At 39.3% G+C, this 7,900-nt stretch overlaps 1 pseudogene; it reads right to left on the bottom strand.

The window, feature by feature from the left end:
* Positions 1-1,640: 1,640 nt before the first annotated feature.
* On the bottom strand, positions 1,641-3,946 carry LOC149173043 (uncharacterized; annotated as a pseudogene).
* Positions 3,947-7,900: the final 3,954 nt, after the last annotated feature.

Here is a 7,900-nt window from a genome sequence, read left to right as displayed (position 1 = left end):
TAAGCAGGGGTTACCTGAGAAAATAAACCAATCTTGCATTCCAGAAAAGTTACCTGTGCGAAAACGTGCAAGGAGTAAAATGCAGTTAGAGAGTTTATCCGGAGGGGAGAAGTGTGTTAGGGAGGAATAATAAAAATAAAACAAAGAGGAGGAGGGTTGTTTACCTGTGCGACGTCGTAAGCAAAACCTTCACCAAACCTGTGCAACCCACATTTTAACAATTACAGTCTAATAAACTGTCATATTAGGTGAACACGAAACAATGGTTAACAACCCAACCTGAAAATGAGGATTTACACTCAGCTTACTTGGAGGCTAGCGAATGTGAGCAAGATTAAGGGAACGTCTCCTTGCAATTTTTTCGCCCTGTAATTTCTAGATCAAACTCTTTTAATTCTCTTCTACTGAAAATTTAATTAACCTGGCATAAGAAACAACCCCATATGTGTCACATAGTTGAGGAAAGAACACAAATTACCTGCAGGCTTCGCTACAGAGCACCCATGGTGCGCTCCTCCGACAAATGGGCATCAGAATCTCAGAGAAAACCCAAGATATTACCCTTATATCCTTTTGAATATTGGTGACCATAGGATCATAACCCTATAGGATCCACGATTGTCATCATTCCGGGTGTTGGGTCAAAGTAACTCTGAAGAAGCTGTGTCTGTACTGCGGAATAGCTGGTGCCAACCCAACACCGGAGAGCGAGATTAAGTGGAGTTGAAATAACATTAAAACAACAACATGAAACCCTTGTAAATTCATGAAAGAACAAGGGTTGTTGCTGAGAAAAAAGTCCCTGTCCCTAGTAAAAGAAATTGTTCCAGGCTCTTGTAGCAAAGCCATTCATTAAATACAAAGAAGGATTTGTGGCATGCCATTTTCACATTGGAAATTCTCTGTGACGCACCTGTAGCTTACAAGTTGGCTAGTGTATTTGTGGCAATCCTCTGTGGCTCTTGAGTTGCCAGAAACAAGAAGAACAAGCTGAATGTGAAAAGAAGGAAATGGAAAAGAAATTGAGGAATGGGAGTTCACTGATGGATCATGTGTTATTTAACAAATTGGATGAGCTTCTTAGCCAGACTTAGCTTTATTCAGAGTTATTTCTTGAGAAGATGGATTCAAGGCGAGAATCCACCAGCTGCCACAAATGCATAGTCGTGCCTAATAGTCCAGAAGAGCATGTGTTCGAATCCCATTCTTGACAATATATTTTCCTTTTCGCAGGTTTTTATATAAGGGATGTAGCTGTTGGTTGAGTTGTGGTGAGCGGTTAAGAAGTTTTCCACTATTGGCAACTCGCAGAAGTTCTTAGGACTGGAGCCAAGTAAAAAAAAAGCATTCTATTTAACATTTAGAGGTGGAGCTGAATATATATATATATATATATATATATATATATATATATATATATATATATATATATGTCAGTTATATTTTTCCCTCCAATTATTCTTTTAGAAAAAGATCACATCTTAAGGCTAGAGGGATCGAGTTGTCCCTTGATTGGTGGCAGTGTCACCACTTGTTTCATACAATGCTTATTAGCAGTGAACATTGATTAGAATCTTGAATTTCATTCTTTCTTTCGGCCAGTCAAGTTGTCTACAAAAGAAGTTGGTTTGGGTATTGAATTAGAGATGGCATTTAAGTCTTGCTTCTTCAAAACTCAAAATTTCAGATGTCAAAGGGCTTCCAAACCCATGGTTCAATTGCATCCCATTGCTTTTCTACAGTAATACAAAAATATTGAAATATTACAAAAGCTCCAAATCAGACTAAAAGGATAAAATAACAAAATATATCAAGCACGAAAGTGTACAAAAGAAATCTACTAATAGAATGAAAATCAAAATCCCTTCTAGATTCCAAACTCATGAAACTCACACAATTACATAACTGCTCAAGAGAAACCTGAATAAACAAATCAACACCCAATTGACGAAGAAGCCTGGGACTATAGAAGAAGCCAACTCCTCAGTATCGTTATTGCAGGACCATCCTAAAATGAATAAAATAGTAGCACAAGTGCAATAAATGGCACAAGAAACTAATAGCCCACATGAACTGAATAGGGGAACCTAAACCAAAATAAACCAATTGTATAATGGGAAAAATGGTAAATATGAACCTAATTACAAAGAGTAATATAAAAACCTAGAACAATTGCATAAAGAATCCCTGTGAATCATTTAAAATATCAAATCAGGCCATCTACCAATATGGGCAGATGTCCCCAAAATCCAAAAATAAATGAAGAGTCCAAGATTGAACACAACTAAGAGTGAAAAACAACAACCCTAGTGCTGGAATGGAATAAAAGAGTCCTTTTTTTTTTCTTCTTGTAGATATTTATTCTCAAGAGAAGCCAAAAATACAAGCAACCAAATGCCAAAATAGACAAAGCCCACTCAAAATCAAAGAAAAACAGGAATACTGGATCTAGTTGCTCCAGAATGAAGTGGTTTTAACTTTTCATTTTTAGAGTTTAATAAATCTTTTCCACACAATGGAACCCAAAAAGGCTAAAAGGTAAATCCAAGAAAATCCAACAGTCTTGGTAGTAAAATGGAATGAAGAAGACAAAATGAAAAAGAAACAAAACAACCCAGTTACAATAGTAGACTAAATTGGCCTCCAAACACAAACCAATTCACCACAATGCAAAACAATTCAAGGGATGAAACCTTCTAGGTAGATTTCGAAGTGGAACAAATCCTAAAACTGAAAACACACAACACAAACAAGAAACATTAACAAAAGTACGAAAACAAACCTCACCTGCCCAAATGAAACAATGAGCCAGTACACCAAGCATGTAAACAAAACCTAACTTGCCAAAATAAAACAAGAAGTCAATACACGAAATATGAAAACAAACATAACCTTTCCAGATGAAACAGGAAACTAGCACACCAAGTTCCAAATTCAACATTACAAGCACATATAAGAGAACCAAAGAAAATTTCATAAAATTTCCCAACAACATGATGTTAGCTTATTTTGCAAGTGACCAGTGTGTAGCACCGATGATACAGTGAGGACGTGGGTGCCTAAAAAGCTTAGAATTGTGTTTAGGTCCTAAGATTTTCCAGCTCAAAGCCAGAAGAAAGAAGAAAATAGAACAATAAATTTCAAACATGTATATCTCATGTGCTGAAAACTCAGTGCATTGACCTCAAGGTAGGCCTGATTGTCATCCCTTGCAAGTCAGACAACTGGGGCTACAATCTATGGGTTGTGCTTGGAAATTCTGCAATAGAAGTATATATAGGAGAAAATTGGGGGTGAAAGGAAGCCTCATTGATTCTAGGATTAGTCCTTAATTGATCAAATGAATGACTTCTGAAACTTCTTTGCATCATTCTAGGCCTGTGTGTATATGTAGGAAGGGGAGACAATGAATCCTTAGTGGTATTTGCCTTTGAAACAAGACTTCCAAGGTCAATAGAGCTACCATTCCTCGGTACCATAGAAAACTGAACGTTGGAGGCAAGATCTTTTTTTTTCCAAGAGGAGCTCCTCTGTGGTACTTCTTGCTAATACCTCTGTAGAGCCATTAGACAGGCTAATTTGGGGTGAAATTAGGGAGTCCTGGTTAAATGATACAACCAGTTGGGTTGTTGGGGAAACTAGAGTAGGAGAAGTGTAAGTCACAGATGGGTAGGAGGAAGACATACCTTTCGAGGAAGGATAACCTATAAGAATCAAAGACTCTCACTATGTTTTCACCTCAGGAAACTACAAAAAGGAAATATCTTTATCCATAGAATCAAGGAACAAACTATCTATGTGGTCTCCATGTTTTCATCAAACTCAACCAGTAGGACGATTTCTTGCTTCTGGGCATCTGTATTCCATATAACTCTATCCTTATATGGAGCTTTGTCATGGAAGAATACTTGATGAAATCAATACTTTCTCCAAAATCGAAATCCATATACTGCTATGGTCAAATTAAGAAAATAAAAAATATTTTAAAACAATTTTAAAAAAATGGACATTTGAGTGGGTACATGGTCTTGAATGCAATCCACGTGCCCCCACGTCCAGACCATTCATTTAGATTTTATAAAGGATGGCATCAAGCTCCCCAAGGCTCTTGTCTTACGAGCTGCCATTTTTCTATGACAAACTACCATTTTTCTTTTTCACACTACCATCTGGTCCTTGCCTTTGTAACACGTCGGTGGCGAGCACATAGGCCCTGTTTAACACCGACACTGCAAATGTTAGAGCCATTGTGCAGGGCTTAATGTGTATTTTTGAAACCCACTTTCGATTTTCATCCATGAACCCTACCATCTTTATACAAGTATTCCTTAAACCCCCTTTTGATTTTCATCCATGAACCCTGTTATCACCCCAAGAAACTCTCCTAGGTTGTATCTCAGAGATGCTCGGGAACATTACAAACTCAAAAAAATGTTGGAAATGTATGAATGGAAGGAATGATGCATATTCAAGCCAGATAACCACTTCTACTATGCTTCACTCCAGACATGGCTGAACACCCCCAGACTACAAGGCTTTAGACCACCAATTACTCACAGTTTGAGGATTAAGTGAACATGGACAATACTGACCATACCAGCAGATGCAAAAGACCATGTGATGGCTGGCTGCAACCAGTAAAGAGGTCTGCAAATCTATTTCCTAATGCACAGACAGGATGACAACTCTCTAGCACTAAGTAAACAGAAACCTGCATAGCACATTCAAGGATATATACAAGATTCTAACACAGAGGTGGGATGACAACCCCTCTAATGCTAAACATCAAGAGCGCATGAAAAATACATAACAGGCACAACCTAGAACATAGTAGAAATGGAAAGTGAGCAATTAATAGCAAAAGAAGCTTGTATTAGCTGAAAATGAAGACCAGACGATGCAAGTGTCATAGTAGTTACAGTCTCCAGAAGTTGAACCTTACATCAAAACTACAACCATCAACCCTCATTAAATCTGTCTTCTGGGTATATATAGAGTTTTTTTACAAAATGTTCTACTATCCTATACAAGGAGGGGTCATAATGGACCACCAACCACATTAACTATCTAAAATGAGCCTCTGCTATGATTTGCTGCTTCAATGAATGAGTTTGACATTCTCTAGTGCTCTATTGTACTCCTCGAGCAGGTGAAGTGTCATAAAGGATGAAATTACTTAATTGTTGGATAGGCTAGTTTTCCTGAGGCTGATCCTTTCTTTCTTGGCCATACTTTCTTGCTAAATGTAGTTGTTGTGGATGAACTGCACAAGGTACTAGTAGTTGATCGCCATTGTCCTCCGAGAGTACAGAACAGTCAAAGGAGTGTGGACATCATGGCGGGTGGACAGAGTGAATGGAGGAATGAGGTTGTCTGTCAGATTGCGCAAATCGATGGTGGAGACAGCACGACAGGGGCTATTAGGAAGGTGAGGCGGAAGACAATCGCAGGTCGTTGGATCTCGAATGGAAGGTGGAGATCTATCGGTGGGAAGAATCGGGTAGAAGCAAGGTAGATGATCGTGAGTCGTTGGATCTCGGGCGGATAGATCCAACGATGATCAGGGTGGAAGCTACGTGGGGGATTAACGGCCGAGAGAATGGTTTCAAGAAACGAGCGGTATTGATCGCACCGCTTTTGGTGTGTAAGCGGTAATCCTACCCGAGGAAGCGATTCCACTCAGGCCATGATGCATGGCAGATTGGACAGGGTCAATACCACTTTCCCCACGAGCTAATGTGCGGTTAAGTTACGACATGAGGAGGAGTGAATGACGTTAAATTGCGGTGAACGCGATCGCCGGTGGGGAAAATAAACTGGGTTTAATGAGCCAGAAAAGGTTTTGGCGGTGGTTATTCGGTGAGAAACAGTTAGAGAAGGCGTGCAGTCGTGTTACCATGGTCATATGATGGCTAAAAATTCACGCTCGGGGGTCGGAGGAATCATGGAATTTCATAGAGTTTCAGAGGTAAAATGGAGGTAGCGGGTTTGAAGATATAATCGGGGGGTGAAGGGGAATAAGGAAGGTGACCGGTGTAAACCCCTTCTGAGCAGAAACCGAGGAAATGGGCTTACATAGGTCCCCTTGAGCATCAACAACCTGTAGCAGAGCTAACAAACCCTGCCATCTTTGTACATGTAGGCTAGCAGGAGTTGCTACCATCTTTTTACATGCAGGCTAGTAGGAGTTGCAGCTGCTTTGCAGACCCTTGACTTAATAATAAAGCAGTACTTGACCCTCATATGAACTATGTTTCCCACCTTAATTCTGTCCCTGAGAATTATGGTCCTCAACAATATAATAGTATTACGTTTCTTCCCTTCCAGCTTTTCCATCATAATATAAACATCACCAATCGCTTAAATTTGTTTCCCAATGTTGCTCAAGGGAAATCCTCGAACCCAAGTCTGCCAAACAACATGGGACTGATCAATTTGGCATGCGTATTTCTGACGTTCTCGTCAGACAAAAGGTATGCCTATCTCATTTATAAATTGTTCTGACAGATCCAAGTGGTATTGCTGATACATTTCGGCGACAGTTAGAAAGTACGATGCGAGGACTACAAAGGCCACTGCAACAAATTTTGTCAGAAAATCTCATTTTAAATTTTGTGTTGTCCAAGGTGTTAGAGCCTAGATTTGCCTTAGGTTGAAAAGACAAGGTTCTAAGTCCACATCAAACCATGCTCAGCCTCGTAGCTAGCCCTACGAGGACAGGAGAGGGCTCTCTCCGGGTCAATCTCAATGAAAGATAATCGATGGGGCTTGAGATGACTGATTTAACAACTAATCTTAGGCTAGGTATGAAGTGCAAAGTTTTGATTTGAGTTTTTGGGAGTTTTTTGTTGGAAAAGGGAAAGGCAAATTTGGGTCCGAGGATGAGGCCAAATTTTTGCAAAGTTCCTGTTGGGGCAAGGTAGGCAATAGTTTTAATCCTTTAGATTAAATGAATGGATAGAAAAGACCGCTGAGGAGCTGAAGAGGGCAAGAGGGTACCCAGAATCCTCTTCAAACTGAAGAAAACATTGAAAATTAAACAAACTAACAGGTAGAGCACAAAAAGCTAATGAATTCTACCTTTTGTCACTCATTTGTTTAATTTCAGAAGCAAAGAGAAGGGAAATGGAATACATGAAACATCAATGAACTTACAATTGCATGAATAAAAACAACATCAGAACACAGAGCCACAAGGATCCCAACAAGTGCTGCAAAACCCTGGTCTTTCCTTTTCCAAAATTGCAGAAATGAAATGTACAATAAAGTGCCAAGCAATCCCAAGTATCCAACCCTGAAAATGACTGAGAAATTACATGATATAGACAAGCCTAACTCCTTCCCATGCCTCTAGGGGTCGAGCTCATCATTCTAGGAGCTGTTTCAACCAATTCTAAACAAGGAACTGAAATCTAGGTAGTCAAACAACTTACCCCTATATGCTAGGAAACTGATTCATTCATTTAATTTTCACCTTTTAGTGAATGAATCCTCTAGAGCAAGTAAAAATGTGTCAATATGACATCATGGTTATCAAATTACATCATTAAAGATCAAGAGTAACATCAAAAAGAAAAATTGGTCAAAACTGGGTGAATTTATGAGTTGAACAATGAAAAATAGGCAAAAATCCTCTATGCGTCGCGCCTGATTCTCTATGCATTGTGCCACTTTGGAACTAAATTTTAGGCACTTCTTGAAGTCCAAATTGAGCCCAAGATACTTGTTGTAAAGCGCTGCCTATCTACTTTCCAACCCAAGTTGCATTTCTAAATTTGGATGTCATTTGCCCCTCCAAAACTTCAATCCCCCAAGACTGCTTCCTGTGTGTCAAAATAGGGGCAGTGAGGTCATTTTTTGAGTGTTTTTAGCCTATTGAGGACTCAAAACCTGCCCAAAT

The sequence above is a fragment of the Pinus tabuliformis genome, chromosome 4_2, assembly GCF_031772625.1.
Source record: "Pinus tabuliformis cultivar Carrire ecotype Pingquan chromosome 4_2, CPIR1, whole genome shotgun sequence".
NCBI classification, from domain to species: domain Eukaryota; kingdom Viridiplantae; phylum Streptophyta; class Pinopsida; order Pinales; family Pinaceae; genus Pinus; species Pinus tabuliformis.
The sequence above is the reverse complement of the archived record's forward strand: the minus strand, read 5'-3'. Positions and strand labels throughout refer to the sequence as shown.